Source organism: Protopterus annectens, chromosome 13.part0 (genome assembly GCF_019279795.1).
Source record: "Protopterus annectens isolate FY-2018-M chromosome 13.part0, PAN1.0, whole genome shotgun sequence".
Lineage (NCBI taxonomy): Eukaryota > Metazoa > Chordata > Ceratodontiformes > Protopteridae > Protopterus > Protopterus annectens.
Window position 1 is genome coordinate 796,135,374 of NC_056747.1, and position 21,054 is coordinate 796,156,427.

Genomic DNA, 21,054 nt, shown 5'->3' on the forward strand with positions numbered 1-21,054 from the left:
TCATCCTGTTGTTGTGTCTTTCGGCTTCTCCCGGTTAGGGGTCGCCACAGCGGAACTCCGGTCTGCTAATGATTGGCAGTAGATTTTTACGTGCCGAGTTGCCAGCTCTGATGCACAACCTTCAACAAAGGTACGCCCATTCACGCATGTCTCCACACAGAAGACACTCTAGCTGAGAATCAAACAGGACAATGTCATACTGTGAGGCGACAACGCTACCGCAGCACCACCACCGCAGTGACAAATACTGGATCCTCCTATAATGACATCAGTAGCTAAGCCAATAACTGAAGTCAATCATTTTCTGTTTGTACTGTGGTATCATTCGTGGTGAAGATAGAATTCTGCTCAATGTGATGCTCATACCAGCCTGTAACATGTATTCAGAGAGGTCCATCATGTCTCTCTTCATATAGTCCAGGGAGGTACGTCTCAGGTCATTTACACCCACATGAACTATGACTGACTCATACTATTCTTGTGGTTGCATGACCTGAGTGTCTGCATGATATGGTGAATCCTGGCCCCTGACAGGTAACTGACTGTGACCCTCTCTTTATCCAACCTGGTGGTGGTGGTGGTGGGGTGTCTGTGTGTTTCACAATGGAGTCTCATATGACCAAGATGTTTGAATATGTAGTGTTTCTCCTTAGGGACTTGCTTGTGGAAACACTCTGATGTTTATTTTGTGTGTAGTAGTTGGTGTTGACTTGTTTTTGTTTGCATGTGGTTTCTGATGTCTTTTCTGATGTTTCAGGATGTCTTTGAGGTTTTGGTAAGTTATTTGGGAGTACCTCCACATATGTGAGTTTATGAGTTGAGACTTTATTTACTGAGGGAAATTATGTGCATGTGCTGACAATCTGTTTGTCATTTGATTTGTCAGTATGTGAGTCATATCTCAATTTGCATAGTGTAACTACATCTCTCACATACTGTTTTTGTTTGTTTCAGGATTAAGTGGTTGTCAGTATACATGAGACAACTGCTACATTGCCTCAGGATACCCATGTCCACCGGGCTGGTCACAGACATAGCAGGAAAATGCCTATCCATGCTTCCAAGTTTTTACTATGGGTTTAACTAAGGAGAAGAGTAGGAAGATTTAACTGGACTGGGATGACAGCACATGGATGAAGAATGCGTAGATGCTATACTCAGTGTGAAATGCAGCTATTCAACAAGGTGATGCTACTGTGCACACAACTCAGATGTTCCTAGAGTAGCAGAAGGACTGTGGAAAGTTGCAGAGATAGTTATTCTAAGGGAAATTTTAACTTGAAAGTATTTGCATCTATACTGGGCACCACTAACCACAGCTGTGCAGACAGCAGCCTAGTACAAACTCTAGGCTTATATAGAATCAGGAAAACAAGTTTTAAAATAACAAGGCTGACAGACCAATCAGGAAAACACCCAATAAGCTTTCAGCCAGTAGCCCCCAAATCAGATCCAAAAGAGTGCAGTCAGAAAACCCTCTTAATGAGAAAATGCTGGTTTTAGTGCTGATGTGCAATGAAACCACACACTCTAGATACCACTGTCCTGAAAAACTAGCAGACACAATATAATTAAGTATTATAGCAACATTAAGAAAAGTAAAAGAATAGAGTAAATCTATCACATCAAGAATTGTACTCAGTGGAATATGGGATAGAAACATAACTATGATCCAGATAACCTGTGCTGGAGGAGTTGACTTGGAGAGGGAGAAGAATGGAGTGGATGAGACTGATTGCATCATTCAGGGTGGGAGGGAAAGGGGCACCTCAGGGACCACATGCTTACCATTTATGATCCTCAGTCGAGAATGGAGAGCCAATAGAGGTATTTACCTCAAGGGGAGGGGGCATATCTACGCATATATCCACTTGCAGAACTGAGCCACAGTCCTGCAGAGTGCCCACAGTATGCTCAGCTGCAATGACATCACCCAGCATGCACAGCAAAATGATTAGGATCAGATTACAGCCCCCTCGTCTTCACTGCAGAGAATGGAACCAGTTCTGGTGCTGCACTCCTACACCTAGGGGAATTAAGGGGCCATAGGGATCTTGCCAAATGGGGAACAAATGAGTCAATGGACACAGGCAAACTGTAAATGGTTCATTTCCCAGGCCCCTCCCTGCTTGTAAATGTTTCATCTCCCAAGCCCCTGCTTATACTTACCAAGGGTACCAGAACTTGTCAGAGATTTGGGATGCATAGCTAGGCTTAAAAAGGTCCTTGTGATCATTAGCCAAGTAAATACCTATGAACCTAAGAATGGAAAAAATGGGGAAACTTGATGGCCAGATGTGGAGTGGAGAGCACAAAAAAATGTACTAATTGTATTCAATGTTCAAAGTTCACTTTTGGCCATAGACAACAAATTAGATCAATACTGGCCTCTCTCCACAAAGGAAAAGACAAAAAAAAAAAAAAAAACATTTCTCCATTGCAATTATTTTTAATTGTTTGGACATTTCTCTAATGGAAGCATATTCCAACTTTTTCTAGCCCTACCCTGAAAGAATATAGCACCTATTTTGATCTATTCACTTTCAACTGTATTAAATATTCACTGTTCCTTGTACACCTATCATACTATAAAAACATAATTCCTAGTGTGCATACCTAGGTCTTATTTTTTAAAGGAGAACCATGCCCATAGATTGAAAAAACATATGTTCATTGGTAGGTACTAGGCTATTGGCCCAAGAGCCTAAGTAAGCCTAGACAACAAGGTTTCCTGGCTTACACCACCCAAGAAAGTTAATTTCCTGTGCCCCTGTTGAGCAGAGCCACAGAAGTGATCCCCGGGGTATATTTCCTATTTCCCATACATTCATCAAAATTTTTCTTGAAGAGTGCTAATGAGGAACTTTGCTTGACATAGATGGGTAGCTTGTTCCAGAGTATAGGAAGTCTCTGGGACAGGAATCTATCCCTCCAGCATGTCCTGTTTATTGTGGTGACAAGGTTTAGGTCCCTAGAGCATGTAGCTCGGAGGGATTGGGATTTCTTTAGGTGTAGCATGTCCAAAATCTCTGGGTTTAACATAGCTTTATATGTTAGGCAGAGATCTCCTCGGAGTAGGCGATATGCTACAGAGTAAAGCTGGAATTTTTTGAGACAGTCAGTGTAGAGCATCTGTTTGAGGCCAGTAATCCTCTTTGTGAGGTACTTCTGTGGCCTTTCCAGTTGCTGCAGATGTCTTGTGAGGGGCATTGCACTCTATAATGTGTCAAATGAGTGCCGAATAGAGGGGAACGATGACCTCTTTTTTTCTGGATGAGAATCCTTTTGTGATGAGGTGTGCCACATAGAAGGATTTCTTGACTACTGTGGCGATGTGATTATCAAAGGAGAGACTACTGTTCACCTGGGTCCCAAGGTCCCTTATCACACATTCAGCATTAAGTAGACTGCCGTTTATGTGGTAATTCATGGGTACAGAGTTTTTTTCCAAAAGGGATGACAATGCACTTTTTGGCATTGAGCTTGAGGCCATGCCTCTGACACCAGGCATCTGTCTCAGTGAGGCCCTTCTGTAGGATGTCTGTATCATTTGGGGACTCGACTATGGCTCCTAGTTTGCAGCCATCTGTGAACTTCATTAGCTAGAGGCCTTCTGTTTTATCCTGTACTTCAGAGAAGTAGATACCAAACAGGACAGGTCCCAGGACTGAACCCTGTGGTACTCCACTTGTCAATGGTTTGAAGTTAGATTTGGAGTCTGCAACTTTTACACTGTGGGTTCTGTCAGTGAGCCAGTTGGCAACCCATCTTGTGACGTAGGGATTTATACCTAGTTTAGTGAGTTTAGCTATAATTCCATAAAGCAGAATGGTGTTGAAAGTCTTGGCGAGGTCAAGATAGGCTGTGTGAACCACTTTACCCTCGGCTACAGCTTTGGTGACTGCCTCAAAGAAGTCAATCAGGTTCAGAAGGCATGATCTGCCTTTCACAAACCCAAACTGGGTGGGGTCCAGAGTTTGGAGGTTACCAATGTCTTTGTTTATGAGTTCCATGATGATACGTTCCATAGTCTTGCAGACCAGGCTCGTTAGGCTAATAGGGCAATAGTTCCCAGGATCAGTGGTGGCTCCCCCTTTGTGGAGTGGGATAACTGTTGCTTTGCGCCATTTAGTGGGTACAAAGCCTGTTGTGAAACTATGATTGAACATGATGCTTAGGTGGGGAGCCAGTTTGTTCTGAAGTTTGTGTAAAATGCAGCCTGGGATGTTGTCCGGTCCCATGGATGCTGTGTTTTTGGTTTTAGAGAGTGCAGCTTTTACCTGCATAGATGTGATTACAGGGACTCTGCATTCTTCCTGTATTGATATGGGCCCTTTAGGGGGTGAGAGGGGGGTAAAGTTAGCACTGAACCTATCTGCCACGATGTTGGCAATATCAGTTGGTTCTGTAATTTTCATGATGTTGTGCTGTAACTCAGAGCAGATCTTGGTGTTGCCATTCAGATTCATGACATAGCTATAGAATGCTTTGTGGTTACCCTTAGAATCAGTGGAGATTTTGTTTTTGTAGCTAGCTTTGGAGGATCTTATAAGGGATCTCAGCTTCTTACTCAAGCTGACCAGGGTACTCCTCCACTCATGGGATTTTACTCTCTTTTGCAACAGTTTCTTCCTTCTGTTGTAGAGTTTGCTTATGGCAGGGGACCACCAGATTGGCTTCCTTTTTTTGGAGGATCGCATCTTGGTTCTGTTTGGGAGAGCACGATCCATGCACTCGTGTAAGTGCTTATAGAGTGCATTTGTGTAGGATTGAGCAGTCGTAACTATATTGTCCATCTGCATGGGTGTCATGAAGTTTGCCACTTCTGTCTTAAGAAGCATGAAGTTGGCTTTGGAGAAATTATTTTCTGTGCTTTCCTTAATGGTGGGTGGGGGAGAGATGTGGATATCTAGGGTGATTAGCTTATGGTCAGATCTGACCAACGAGGAGTTGACTTCAGGTGTGGGACACCGGTCACGCATGTTGGTAATGACTAGGTCTAGGATATTGTTGCTCCTGGTAGGAGTGTGGATAAGTTGATCCAGGGCATTGGAATTTATGAATTCCAGAAAGTGTTGAGCAAAGGAGTTGGTACATGAGTAGTTTTCCTAGTTAATTGTGGGGTAGTTGAAATCGCCCATTATTAGGGTGTTTGGGTGAACCCTAATATTTTCCAGTATATCAAAAAAAGAGGAGTGGGAATCCTGGGGCATCGTGGGGGATCTGTAGCAAGCTACAATTTGGATTGCAGTTTTGCCCAGAGTTAGTTGCACTTGGATAACCTCAGATGCATTATGCTGCACAACTAGCCTGGGGGTGTGGATATCCTTAATGAATATGGACACACCTCCGCCTCTGGTGTTCCAGTCCAGGTTAGATGGCCGAAAAGTGTGGTATGAGTTATAGCCTGGTAATGCAGGGGTGCTCTCTAGAGCCTTGAACCAGGTTTCAGTCACTGCACAGATATCTATGTTCTCAATTTTAAGGAGTGCCTTGAGTGAGTGCATTTTGAGATTTAGACTTCTGCCATTGAGTAGCATTACTCTCAGTTTTTGCTTGCCTGTTCCTGTTACGGTGGAGAATTTGTCATTTGAACCTTGCCTAAAAAAGGCACTATAGGAGCGGCAAGACCCTTAGCCAGCATCTGGAATCCCAGGGGCGACAGGTGCAGGCCATCTCTGGCAAAGCATCGTGGTCTGTCGACCATGTCGTCCCAGGCAGACAGATACTGGATCCCTTTAGAATGACACCAGAAGCTTAGCCAATTGTTGAAGTCAGTCATTTTGTCCTTGTACTGCTGTATCATTCTGGGCGATGGTAGGATGCTACTCAGGGCAAGGGTCATACCTGCCTGGGCTACAAGATCGGAGAGCTCTTCCATGTCTCTTTTCATGTAGTCAAGGGAGGTACATCTCAGGTCGTTCACACTAACATGGACAATCACAGAGTCATACTTTTACTTGTTGTGGAGTGACCTGAGTACGTGGGTTATGTGGTGGATCCTGACACCCGACAGGCAGCTGACAGTAACTTTCTCCTTGTTTAGCCTGGTGAGTGGGACATCAGTCTGCCTGACTATAGAGTCATCTATGACTAGTGTGTGGGGTACATTGTTTTGCCTTATGGGCTGTGGTTTATTGGCACACTGAGTCTGTGGGCTATGTGTCATTTGGGTTGTGTTGGGGGGTGGAGGCTGGTTTATTTTATTAAGTCTTGATGTTTCCTACATTTCAAAACTACTTTTGGACTTCATATACTTTAATATTTTTAAATGCAATTCCAGAGTTTGCATACACAGGATCTGGCATCTTGATTTTTTAGTCTACCTCCAGGTATCCCACAATGCAGTGTTTGGCTTTAAAATATTACATCATAGCCCTTAAGCTCCTTTCAGTGCATTGACTTTACATGTATTTTCACTTCTTCCTTGCTTTCTTTTAGTCAGTCCGGTTTAATTACCATTTCTTGCTTTTCAATGACTACTTAAAAGAAACAGTGATAATCACGCAGAACAGTAGTCTCAGCACATGAGCTTTGTCTCCTGCTGTGAGCTATCAATCACACCAGCAAACAGCTCAAATTTTCCACTTTGACAGATACAAAGAGGAGGCATTTCGGGGGAGGAGAGATGGGTTTAAAGACTACAACAAAATTGGCCACTTTAGAAAGAAAAAGTAGCAAGAGGCACCAATATTGTTTTTCAGAACATCAATTACATCAGTATAAAAATGTATTTAATTTGCCATGGCTTTCTGGAGAGAAACTATGTTGAAAACAGCTAGATTGCGCTCTTCTGCCATAAAGTTAATCCTTAAAGAAGTGAATCTAAACACTGATTTAGATTGAAACACACAACCAGCAATCAAAACTTTTCTGGATTGGCAGTGTGAATGAAGTGCAAAGGGACTTCACGTAATGCCAAAAAAACAGCAAAAAAGAAGAACATGAGTGAAGCACAACAGCCAGAGAGTGAAATCACTTTGGCAGCAAAGCAACAGCCGGATCATAATAAAAAGGAAATCTAAACACTGAATAAATAGATGGAAAAGATAAGTGGTGAAGCAAGTGAATTTTTACTGAATTCTATTAAAAGAAGTGATAAACATTTAGGGGAGATAGAAGAAATGTTCTCTAACCACTTGTATGAATTGTCTGTACTGGCTAAGGCAGAGAGAGAGAGAGAGACCAAAAACAGAATAGCTGAATTAGAAGCAGGAAAGGAAACTGTTGAAGAAAAACTACTTGAGATAGAGGATAGGGTGAGGAGAGAAAACCTCAAATTGATGAATGTCCCAGGACAAGAAGGAAAAATTGGGGACTGCTATACCTAAGGATCAAATACTAGTAGAGAAAGTACACAGAGTATACATTTGGCAGTGACCAGGCCAGAGATTTCCTTGTCCCGTTGTTATATGGATGCAATTGTACATTTTGAAGGAGAAGATTTTGATGCTGTTTTGGAAAAAAGTCAGACAACTCATGACTGGAAGTAGCATTTTTGGATCAAGATTATTCAATGGGCATGCAATTCAAAAGGAACTGATTTAGGGTCTATATCAGTTCGACGAAACAGCTCATCTTTGATTACAACAACCTCAAACTTCTAACCACGAAATAGAAAAACACTGAAAGCTCAGAACAGCAATTTTTTTCCCTGGGAAAAAATTCACTGTTCCGAGAAACACACACAACACAAGCACACCAAAAAAACAGCAATCCACACACATGCACTTAAAATCCTACATCTAACCTTACACTAAACTGTACATGCAGTACTATCTATCCACTATCCTTAACCCAAATCCTAACCCTAAGGTCCGTCACTATCGCACACTCACCTCACCCGCACCCTAACCCTAACTCACATACCCTGCCCTAACCCTAACGTCCACACAATCGCACACTTACCTGAACCCAACCCGTAACTTTCCACCACAGTGCTGAATATAGCGAAGCCACAGAAACGGACAAACAAATTCTTTCCCTAGGAAAAAATTTGGTTATCTGCAGCTTCGCTATTTTCAGCATTTGCTGTTTTCAGGTCGATATTAGACCATTCGAAGTAAAAACACTTCGATGATCTAATATAGACACACTGATTTATACTATGCTTCATGAAATGAGGCAGGGCTGAAATACAAACTAGCTTATCCTGCAACTTTCAAAATATAAGATGGCTGAGCTTAAATGGACAGACATAAAGAAATTCAAGGGTCATCAGGGGACATGAGCAACAGAGAAGAAGACAGGATACGTTCTAGTTGAGCTCATAAAAGATTATCTGTATGATGGCCCCTAAAATCTTTTCCTGTCTTTAAAAAGAAATGATGGGCAGACAAAGGGATGCACATAAACATGCTGAGATACTCATTGATACCATGTTATCTGAGAAAGCAAACAGACAATGCAGAGGGCAGTAAGGAAGCGGTGTCCGAATAACTCAGGTACTCATGGGACATGAAGATAAGTGAATTGTAACATGCCTATACATACATAGGTAACAGAAGTGAACAGTTTGGGACCTCTTGGAGGTGAGATATAAATGTTAATAATACTGATTTACAGGTCTCTGTTAAAAGTAGTGTGGTAAATGGTCACTGGGGCATAGGAAGCCATAGAAAGAAGCATTGTAATCTGGGTTAATGGAATTATTCCCTCATATTGCAGAGATGTACATTTAAATATTAAAGTTAAGCTAGTGGGAAAAAAGATATTAGACTTTACACTCATAATAATAAATGGATCAATATTTAGTTAAAAATAGAGGGAAGGTTCACAGTTAAATGCAATGGGAATAAAAGTGATGGGGAGGAGCAGTCGGTGAATGAAGCTGTGACTGACAACTAACAAATCCAATTATATGGAGCAGTAGCTCATGATATCCATCAGGGAAGAGATGAGATGCACAAAAGGGATTGCAAGCTGTGTACACGAGTTTGCTGTTCAACATAAGGTTTCATAAATTGTTAACAAATAATAGAAACAGACCCAGCAATAACAACAACAAAGGCTCAGTACTGGACTGGATCTTGGTTTCTGACCCTAATAAAATCTCCTCCTCTGGCACCTTACCAAACAGTATTAGTGACCACTCACCTGCCTATATTATACGTAAAATCACCTCACCACTAAATAACCATCAGTATAAGCAGATAAGGGACTTATCCCACTTTAGTCCTACCACCTTCAACACAATCCTACAAAGTATTAACTGGGAAGCTTTAAAAACTCTCCCCATTGATGAAGCTGTCGAATTCTTCAATTCAACTTTCCTTAGAATATTAAATAGGTTAACCCCGCCACATCAAAAGAGTGTTAAAAGCAGCCACACCATCTGGCTTACCAAAACCACAAAGCAGATTATGACCACCAGAGACAAGGCAGGGAAATCATGGCAAAAAAAAATAAAACCCCCAACAACCTCATTCTATACAAACAACTACACAGCAAGCTAAATGTCTAGTCATTAGAAACAAAAAAGAAGACTACCAAACTCTTCAAAACCAACACAAAAAAATCCACAGAAATTTTGGAGTGCAATCAATTCACTGCTTTATCCAGGCTCAAAGAACAATCCCTGTCCCAACTCAGACTATACTCCCACTGAGACTGCATCACACTTTAACTCATATTTTATTGACACCATAGATAAGATCACCACCACATTCCATCAAACCAACCTCAGCCCAACTGAATCAACATTACCACACTTTTCAAACACCTCTCAGCCTAGCTTCTCCCTCTCACCCATACCTACCTTCACAATAAAAAAATCCTACAAAAAATCAGCCTTGTACTAACACACCTGATAACCTACCTGCTGAGTTCCTACAAATATCTGCAAGCGCCAGTACCTACCCCATTAGCATACTTCTTAATAGAACAATTCAGGAGTCCCAGGTACCACAAATTTGGAAGAAGGCATACATTCTCCCTCTACACAAAGGTGGCAAAAACTGTGACATCTCTAACTTACGACCTATCGCTATTCCCTCTCCCATTCCCCAAATTTTAGAAAAATATATCCACACTCAGCTTCTAAACCATGTAGTTCAAAACCAAATCCTCACTCCCACTCAGCATGGCTTCAGGCCTGGCCACAGTACTACCGCAGCTTCAATTTCCTTCATGGACACAGTAAATCAAGCCCGTGACACTGGAAACATTGTCTCCACACTCTTTCTTGACCTCTCTAAAGTATCCGATACAATATCCCATTCACTTCTTCTCACCAAACTCTCCAACTTAGGTCTTTCACCCCTTCACACTAACCTGGTTCTCCAGCTCTCTCTCCAATAGGCAACAATCCACCAAATGGCAACATTCTTTCTTACCTTTTCTTAACACAAATACAGGCATTCCCCAGGGATCCATACTGGGTCCCTTATTATTTAGCATATTCATCAATAACTACCATACTATTCTTACTCAAAGCACTGTCATCCAATATGCAGATGATTCTGCTATCATCTGCACTGCTAAGTCCATATCCAAACTTCAAAAACTTACCCAAAATGACTTCTCATCCACCGAAACTTGGATGTCCAACAATCACCTTGTTCTAAACCCCCAAAAAAGCAAAAGTCCTAATAGTCACCTCTAAAAAAAAAAATAAACTCAACAAAAATTATTTCACTATCCAGGCCAAAAACAATACCATTATCAAAGTTATTCCAAGTACTAAACTGTTAGGTGTTATTATAGATGAAAACCTTACATTTAACGTCCACATTCACAGCAACATCAAAAACAAACACATCAAACATTACTCATGTAAATATTTCCTTAGCCATAATGCAAAACTGCCACTTGCTACATCCTTCCTACTACCACCCCTGTTGTACAGTGCCCCTATCCTTGCCAATATCCAGTCCTCTCTTAAATCCAAACTTGACATACGCTACAACAAAATCGCTAAATTCGTAACAAATGCTAAAGTCTCAGACCAGCACTGCTCATCATTACAGCAAATTAGCTGTCTGGAACTCCCACACTATCTCGCATATATACAATTAACTACTGCACATAGACTTATACCGACTTTGTACCATACTAACAGAGTTCTCAGATCTGAAAACAAACTAGAGATCAAAGTTGTAAAACCAAACGTTCCACCTGGAAAAATGCTCCACTCTTTTACTGTTTCTAAACTATGGAACTCCCTTCTATCGGCAATCAGAGCCACCAGTAATCCTGCTCTGTTTAAAAAGTCCCTTAAACAACATCTTTCTTCTCTCTGGCTCTGCACATGTGCTAAATCTGCACTCCCTAAAACCTGACTCCCCCCATTATAACTACATAGCTTATCTCATCTCTACTAACAACTTTTACTTCCTTCCAAATCTATTTGCTCATAATAATACTAATAAAGTAATATTCTTTTTATAGGAACTAACTCACTCACTGCTGCAAAAACTACCATAAATGCAAATAATCTAGTGTGCCTAGCTTAGACTAGCATTTATATAACACTTCATACCCTTCCTTGTTTGTTAATATTGTAAATGTGAAAATCTGTTGTGTGCTCTTAGTAATCACACTGCACTGAAAATTCCTGTATCTGCACTCCCTAAAACCTGACTCCCCCCATTATAACTACATAGCTTATCTCATCTCTACTAACAACTTTTACTTCCTTCCAAATCTATTTGCTCATAATAATACTAATAAATTAATATTCTTTTTATAGGAACTAAATCACTGCTGCAAAAACTACCATAAATGCAAATAATCTAGTGTGCCTAGCTTAGACTAACATTTATATAACACTTCATACCCTTCCTTGTTTGTTAATATTATAAATGTGAAAATCTGTTGTGTGCTCTTAGTAATCACACTGCACTGAAAATTCCTGTATATTTTTTTTTGTTATATCATGTGGTTGTTCATATTATGATTGTTGGTTAGCCCTTGTGGAGCTTTTCTCCCCAGGCCTCGACTGAAAATGGGCTCACCTAGGCCCAATGGATCTTTCCGGTAAACAAATGCAAATAAATAAATACTGTTTTAAATTTAAAATACCTAAAATTGTGTTTGTTTGAAGTTGGACAGTGGCTAGGGATAGTACGCAGCATAACAGAGACAAGTAATCAATAAAAACACAGCAAAAATAGAACTGGGGTAATTGTACACTGGGACCAAGGTGTAACACAGGCCATGACATAATAATGTTAAGATCAGGTAAGCTGAAACAGGATGCAAACAACTGTAGGTTAGAAATAGGAACTAGAGATCACAAAAGTAAAAGATAAATGCTTAGGATTATTAAATGGGACGAAAATGGCCTGGTGGATAAACTTAAAGCCCAGAAAGTATTAGAATATTTAAACAGACTCCACAGTGATATACTGCTTCTAAAGGAAATGCATCTGACAGCAGAGGAAAGTAAATCATTTTTGAGGTGAAGTAGAAGAGAGAGATATTATGGAAATGCCCCATCAAGGGAGGACTTGGGATACTATAACAATGTTAATGAGGGGAAATTGCTTGACCATAGAGGACAGTAAAGTAGATAAAAAAAGGAACGTACATACTTCTTAGAAGTTACTAAAGAAATCACAGACTTACAATAGGTAAAGCATATATTTTGGCAGGGGCAAAGATAGAAGAGATTAATCCCTTGATGAATGAGATAATGGAATATCTTCAAGGGATAGTGATGGTGGAAGGGGACTGGAACCTAGTAACTGACATGATGGATGTTAGCAGGGGGTCCAGAGCCCACAAAATATCACTGGAATGCAACTGTTTCAAAAGGGTATGTAAAGCATAGGGTTGGATAGACAGATGGTGAAAATTAATGGGACAGAGGGAGTACATATATTATTCAGAAGTACATAAATGTTCAAGGTTAGATAGGTTTTACCATACCCAAGAACATACATACTTAATACAGCAACTAATAATGCATTCAAGACTGTTGTCGGATCACACCCTGGTTGAATGCATGATTAGGGAACCTAAAATTAATATACTGGAACAGCACTGGAGAGATGATTGCTGCTGGTAGATAATTCAGGACCAGAAGTTAACACTAGTAAACAATATAAAGAGAACTTTAATGTTACTGTCACTAGACACTGAGAATCTAGAGAAAGAATGAGATCATTTTAAAAATAAGCTGAGGGATTGCCTCAAAAATGAAGAAATTTCCAGATGGCTGAGGGTGTTAGAAATGCAGAAGCAAGAAAGAGAACAAATGAAAGCAGGGTAGTGCAGCTTAACATACAAAGAGGCGCAAGTCCTTTATGAATGTAAACAAAATTGGAACAGAAAATTAGGTGAAACAATCAAGAGGAAAATATGTCCTCCAGATTGTATACTATCAAAACACTCCTAGAGTCCATAAATGGTAGCAGGAAGGCTAAGACAACAAAAATTCAAATGAGTGGTATTTAAGATCAGGCATCCAAAAAGGAAGAGAGAACAACACATCCTGAAAACATAAATAGAATATTTGAAGAGTTTTTTGGCGATTTATATTGGCTGCAAATATAGGATATGGATTGGGCTAATACAGTGAAAGGCTATTTAGAAAGATTAGAATTGCCACAGATTTTGGATAAAAGGAATGAGTACTTAGCTCCCTTATAACTGAGGAAGAAATTAAGGAAAAACTTAAAAAACTGTCAGAAGGCAAATCACAAAGGAGTAATGGCCTTTCTAAAGAAATATGGAGGACAGTTCAGCAGGATATTTTGCCGAACTGGTGAGGTTATTTAATAACATCCTAAAAGAAAAAACTATCCCTGAGTCTTGGGAAAAAAAACAGTTATATCTCTGATCAAGAAAGAGGGATGAGATCCATTATATCAAGGATCTTACAAGCCAATAGCAGTCTTAAATCATGATTATAAACTCTTTGTAATCATTTTAGCTAACATAATAGCTCCCAAAGCTAATAAATTTAGACCAGATTTTTTCTTTAGGATAGGCAGACATTTGATAACATCATGCTAATGGGTATGATATGGAGGGAAAAGTACAGTTGTGTACCTACCATAAATGTAGATGTTTGAGTGTATTCACTGTTGCAGTCATTGCACTTGGGTTATCCTGCTGGCAGGTGATCCGCAGTCGGTCCGAGTTCCAAAGTCTTGGTCCGGCGTCGGTTGCTGTTGCCTCTTTCCTGCCGTCAGTGCGCCAGGGGTATAAAAGTTGCAACCGACGCCATTTTCTTCAGTTTTTCTTGCCCCAAATGTCAGGTGCCCCCAGAATGGAAGGCTGGAAAGATAAAAATATGCCAAAAAACATGCATATATTACTATAAACATTTCCTTCATCTACAAGCAAATACACCACATAGGTTGTATAGAGTTGAGAAGTACAGAATAGTCCCAGCAATGAAAAGGGGGATGGTGGGTGGGTAACCTGGACTGCAACAGTGAATACACTCGAACATCTACATTTATGGTAGGTATACAACTGTACTATGTTCATCGTGTTTCACTGTTGCAGTCATTACACTTGGGTAGAATCCGAAAGCTGAGGTTGGGCGGCTGGGTCTAAATTGGATTTGGAGAGGCTACCAGGCCCTGCAGAACTGCAGTGGCAAAGCCTGCTCTGGATTTAGAGTAGCGAGGTAAGTGGTAGTGCTTAGTGAAAGTGTGCACTGAGCTCCAGGTTGCAGCTTCTAAAATGTCTTTGGTTGGTACTCCTCTGAGAAAAGTTGCTGAAGTGGCTGCTGCTCTGGTAGAATGAGGCCTAATGCTCTTAGGCACTGATTTGCCATGTTGTGCATAACAGAAGCGGATGCAGTGGCCTATCCATTTTGAAATCATCTGCTTTGTAATAGGCTTTCCTTGTGATCCTGCAGCATAGGCTACAAACAGTTGCTCAGTTTTTCTGAAAGCTTTTGTTTTGTCCAAGAAGAATCGTAGCTGTCTGTGTATATCCAAAGAGTGCAGAAGTCTCTCCCCTTTATTCTGGGGATTTGGGTAGAAAGTAGGCAAATGAATGGTTTGGTTCAAGGCCACATTGGAGACCACTTTTGGCATGAATGTTGGGTTTGTCCTAAGAGAGACCCTGTCCTGATGAAAAATGATGAAAGGGTCCATAGCCATTAATGCCTGTAACTCTGAGACTCTTCTTGCTGAAGTTATTGCTAGGAGCAGAGCAGTTTTCCATGATAAGAATGTTAGATCAGCTGTGCTGGCTGGTTCAAAAGGGGGCAGTGTGAGTTTTTCTAAAACAAAATTGAGATCCCATGTTGGTACTGGTGCTCTCCTTGGGGGTCTTATATTTTTTGCCCCTCTGAGGTACTGTCATAGTAGAGGATGTGAAAAAATAGGAGGTTCCGTATTGTAATGAGCTGAAATGGCAGAGGCATGGATTTTAAGTGATGAGAAAGATAGGCCTTTGCCCAGCATCTCAGTTAGGTATCGTAAAATCTGAGGTATATTAGGGACCAGTGGTTCGAGCCCTTGTGCCTGGTTCCAAGCACAGAATCTCTTCCATTTTTCTGCATAAGATTTCCTAGTGCTGGGCCTCCTGGCTTCTAAAATGACATCCATAACAACTTTAGAGAGAGGTGCAGTCTGAGTGGCTACATTATCTGCCATGCTGCCAGATTTAAGGTTCTGAGTTGACTGTGCAGAATCTGATTGTTTTGTTGTGTCAGAAGATGAGGAATTTGAGGTAGAGGCCAAGCTGAGCCTTGAGACAAACTCTTTAGGATTGGGTACCAGTACTGGCGTGGCCAGTCTGGGGCAATCAGGATCATTTTTAGCCTTTCTTGTCTGACTTTTAGGAGTACCTTGGTAAGGAGAGGCATCAGAGGGAAGGCATAGACTGTCAGGCCTTTCCAGCTGAATGATAGAGCATCCACTTTCCATGCTTGAGAGTGATAAGTTCTTGTGCAGAATTTCTGTATTTGGTAATTGTGAGGGGAGGCAAAAAGATCTATGTCTGAGCATCCCCATTTCCTCGTTATCATGCTGAACACCTGTGGATTTAGTTTCCATTCGTGAGGATCCATGAGATTTCTGCTTAGTTCGTCTGCCAGTGTATTTTTTGTTCCTGGCAGGAATTGTGCCTGCAGATGTACTTGATAGGTCAGTGCTGCATTCCACAAAGTCATGGCTTGCCTGCATAGGGGGTAGGAATGTGTGCCCCCTTGCTTGTTTATGTACCACATAACTGTGGTATTGTCCATCTTTATTAATAGTTGTCCTGGATGTAGTAGGTCCTTGAAAGCTGTCAGGGCATTCTGTACAGCTAGCATCTCTTTTTGATTGAAGTGAAGATGCATTTGTTCCTTGGGCCACGTGCCCTGAATACATTTTCCTGCCATATGTGCCCCCCAGGCATAATCCAATGCATCCATTGTTATTGTCTGCCTGGCTGTGGGTAAAGTGAAAGGCTGTCCCTTGTTGTGGTGACAGGCCTGGGCCCACCATCGAAACTCCTGTTGTAGGCAGGGAATTAAAGTTATGATTGTCTCCAGGCTGTGACAGTGCTGAGTCCAAACACTTTTTAGATACCATTGTAGCTTCCTCATATGCAGTTTTGCATATGGAATTAGTAGAATGCAGGATGCCATGAAACCCAGGGCCTGCAGAATTTTTCTTGCAGGTAGCCGGGTCTTTGTTGCCATCATTTGAAAGTAATGAGTCAGTTGCCTTTGTTTGTCTGGCGTGAGATAAGCAATCTGGGCAGTTGTATTTAAGCTTGCACCCAGGAATATTATCTCTTGAAAGGGCACTAGTTTTGATTTATTTTCGTTTACTGTGTACCCTAGGCAAATTAGTAATCTTTTTACAAATGCCAGATGCTTTAGAAGAATGTCCTTGCTCTCTGCTTGAATAAGGCAGTCATCCAAGTAGGGATATATTTGAATTATTTTTTGCCTGCAAAATGCAATTACTGGTGCCAGGCATTTTGTGAAGACCCTGGGTGCAGTAGATAAGCCAAAGGGCAATGCAGAGAATTGGTAATGCATTGAGCCTGCTATGAATCTGAGGTATCTTCTGCAAGACTGTCTGATTGGGACATGCAGGTATGCCTCCTTGAGGTCCAAAGTAACTAGAAAAAAGCCTTCTTGCCCAGCATGGGCAGAAGTTGATGTAGTGTTAACATTTTGAATTTTGGAACATCCAGGAAAGTATTTAGGATTGACAGGTCCAGTATTGGTCTCCAGGCTTTGTCCTTTCTGGGTACTAAGAAAAGTCTTGAGTAAAATATTTGCCCTTGTTCTTGCTGTGGAACTTTTTGAATAGCTCCCATGTCCATAAGAGCAGCAATTTGTTTTTGTGCCTCTGCCCATTGGTTTTGTGGCAGGTCTGGCATACCTTTTGGTTTTGGAAGTGTGTGGAAGTGGAACCTGTAACCCTGAGAAACAATATTCAGCAGCCATTGGTCCTGGGTGATCATGTGCAAATTTTTTGAGAAAAGTGCTAGCTTTCCCCCTAGGGATGCTGTCAAAAGGTAAGTGCTTGGCATTTGCAGAGGGAAGTCATTGGGACTGTTTCCTATAAGGTTGTGATTTGTCTTCCCCTCCTTTGGGGGCTGAAGCACCCCATTGTTTAGGTCAGTAGGAGCCTTGGGGCTGAGATCTGCCTCTTGGGCATCTGTATCTGCCTCTTTGTGGCCTGTCTGACACTGGAAAGGACCAATTTTTTGAAGGCCAGTTTCTGCTAAATCTAGGTGGTTGAACCTGTAAGAAATCTTTCACTGTCTGCATTGATTTTGCTTTATCCTCCATTTTCTTTAACACCTCCTCTGCCTTAACACCAAACAAAGTATCATGCTGTAATGGAGCATCTAATAATTTTACATTAACATGGTCAAGTAAACTTTGTTCTTTCAACCAAGCATGCCTTCGAATAACAGAGCCTGTAACTGCGGCTCTACAAGAAGCCTCTAATGAATCAAAACCACATTGCAGAGTATGCTTTTCCACTTGTTCAACTGCATGCAATAAATCCTGCATTTCCTTACTGTCTGGATCTTCTGTATTTGAAACCATTTTCTGTTTTAACAATGACATGAGGTACTGTTGTTATTTAAACATGTGAAACTGACAGTTTAAAGCTCTTACAGCTAAAGTAGCAGAAGTGTAAACTTTTTCCCCATCTGTCCAGAGCTCTGGAATCCCTATCCGAGGGACAGGATTTTTAGCAATGGAAGCCTTAACCCCTTTTGGACCCTGAGAAATAGTTTCTGGGTCTGCAGCGGGGCTTTTGTAAAGAAATTTATGAGAGTCAGGGACACTGTAGTACCTGTCTGGCTTGACTGGTGCAGGGGGTAAAGAATCAGGAGACAGACTGGATTCAGAAAAAACATCATCAACAATATCAAGCACAGGGGGGATAGCCAGGGGCCTGTGCTGAAGCAATAAAAGGAAGTCTCTGAGCCTTTTCTTGGATTCTGAATAATCCTGGCTCTCCCAATGGAAATGCTCCCTCATGGTGTGCAGGGTTTCCCCAAAGGAATAATCCTCAGACGGAGAGGCTGAAGGTATGGACTCTTCTGCATCAGAGTCCTCATAGGGAGGGACAGAATATCCCTGATCAGAAGAGGAGTCAGAGGAAATAGAAACCTGGTCAGAGGAATCATAATCAGTGTCTTGCCTAGGCCTTTTGTCTGGAGGGTGATGGGAACCCCTGATTAAAGTAATCAGGTCTTCGGCCATTTTAAGCATCTGTTTCTTTGGCATGGATGACTGTTCTGGAGAATGCTGTACTTGTTTCCTTGTCTTTAATGGTGTTTTTGACTTTGCCTTTGCTGCTGTAGTGGGCTTAACTGTAAGCTGTGAAGGTCTGAAAACACCCTCAGAAGGCGATGCCTGCTCAGCGACTCCGGACCCATCTGAGGGAATAGTTTCCATAGGTCCAATACCTTGAGTTTCCACAGGCCTCGGTGTCTCCATGTGGTTGTCGGTTACAGCCTGTGGCTCTGAGGTAGCGGGTGTCAGGGGCTGTGAAAGCACCTCACTGAGAACTGGCGAACCGGCGACTGGCCTAGAAGAGGCTTCGTTGTCGGTTTTGGACCTTGGATGCCTGTCCTTTTCTTTGTCTTTGCGTTTTTTATAAATTCCGGTCGGTTGTTCCAATGGCATTATGTAATTAAACCTTCGGCCAAAATATTGTAGAGCAAAATCAAACCGACGTTTAATAGTGCGTTTATTAAATCTAGCACAAAACCGACAACTAGTGACGTCGTGATCAGGGCCTAGGCAAGGAATACAGTAAGAGTGAAAGTCCTTATGAGGTATTTGCTTCCCACAAGAAATACAATTATTAACTTTTACTGACATCGGTCTGGAGCAAGAAAAAGTTTCCCCAACAGGGTACTTAGCTTTATTGAAGACTTCGGTTCTGAAACTCAATTTTGAAAATCTCAGAAGTCGGCCGACTGGCACTTGCAAACTGCTTTTGCTTCAGGCACCGCGCAGCAAGAAAGACTGGAGAAAATGGCATCAGTTTCAACTTTTATACCCCTTGCGCACTGACATCAGGGAAGAGGCGACAGCAACCGACGCCGAACCAAGACTTTGGAATGTGGGCCGACTGCGGGTCGCCTGCCAGCAGGATAACCCAAGTGTAATGACTGCAACACTGAAACATGATGAACATCAGAGCAAACAGGGTTGTGGTGGGGCTTGATGGTGAAAAACCCTTCATCAGAGTTTATTGGGAGCATCTCCAGAGGGTGCTAAAAGAGTTTGGGATTCTCATGTGATTATTTCAGCTGTTGCAAGAGCAGTATGGCAACTCAGTAGCTGGACTGAAAACAAATGGTAGGCTCTCCTTAGAGATAAAAGTAGGCAGAGGCACCAAAGAGGACTGCCTCCTATTCCCTTTATTATTTGTGATTTATTTGGAACCCTTGGCTAAGTGGATAAGGTAGTTGGAAATAGCTGGATAGATGGGGAGAAGCAAGTAACAGTAATCAGCACTATTTGCTGATGATATCATAGTGTTGTTAACCAAACTAGGATTATATGTTCCACAATTGTTTGATTATTTGAGAGAATACACAGAAATATAAAAACAAAAACATTATGTGTCAATTATGCATCAACATATAGACTAATGCAGATATAGCTACACTCGTGGGGCTATTACACACTTAAATACTTAGGAGTATGGTTATCAAAGAGAGCAAAGGACTCTTACAAAGAAACTTGGCAAGATATGTTGAGTTGAATTAAGCTCCTGTTACGTAGGTGGGAGATTGTACAGATGAACTTAGATCTTAGGATACTAGCTGTCAAAATGTTCTTGGTCCCCTTGGTGCTATATTAGAGTCAAGCCTTCATAAAGAGATATGACAGAAAAGAAGGGTTAGAATTGAAGAAACTAGTATCCCGGTATATGTGGGCAGGTAAAAAGGCAAGGGTGACGTGAGAGCTGATGATTAAACCTTTTGCAAAAGATGAATTAGGGGTACTTGATGTTGAATAATACCATAATGCTGCACAAATATAGTTACTCTGTCTGCTGCAACAGAAAGACAATGAGACTAACTGGAAATCCTTTATATTAGAAAATAGCAATACATGGGTGTCAGAAAAATATGTATTAATGTGTGTATTAGTAACATGCTTAGTGCATTTAGAGCTTGAAAAGGGTTAACACATTTATTCTATTTCATACTGCATAAATCTGTACAAACTGCAGATGCTTTATGACCTTGTATTGTTAGCTAAAATCTTGCTTGTGCCTTGAAATTTACTGAGAAGCAGATGATTCCTGCTTATGTTAGGAAAATAATGAATAGAACAATACTACTTGTATGAAGCTTAGACAAGAAGTTCCGTTTGTGCTGTGAGAAAATACACAGCTGTAGAAGCCATAGATAATTAGGACAAAGCCTGTTTGAAAATATGAACTGCAATCAGCATTTGCTTGTATCTGAATTAGAAGAGTACCTCGAAATGTAACACTGTACAATGGAAGCTTGTAAACAATTAGTGCCCACCAAGGCCAGGTTGTTTTTCTCAAAAGTTTCTCACAAATCTAGTCATGTCAGCAGAAAATCTGAGTAACATCTGCTATAGAACAATACTGAAAGTTATGTTTGATTACGTCAGCCACAGAAGGCCATGTCTTG

The 21,054-nt window shown here is 41.2% G+C and overlaps 1 protein-coding gene across 1 annotated transcript in view; it reads right to left on the reverse strand.

Annotated features, from left to right (window-relative positions):
- Nucleotides 1-21,054, reverse strand: part of LOC122787678 — a 970,705-nt gene that overhangs the window by 408,121 nt on the left and 541,530 nt on the right. The window lies entirely within an intron of this gene.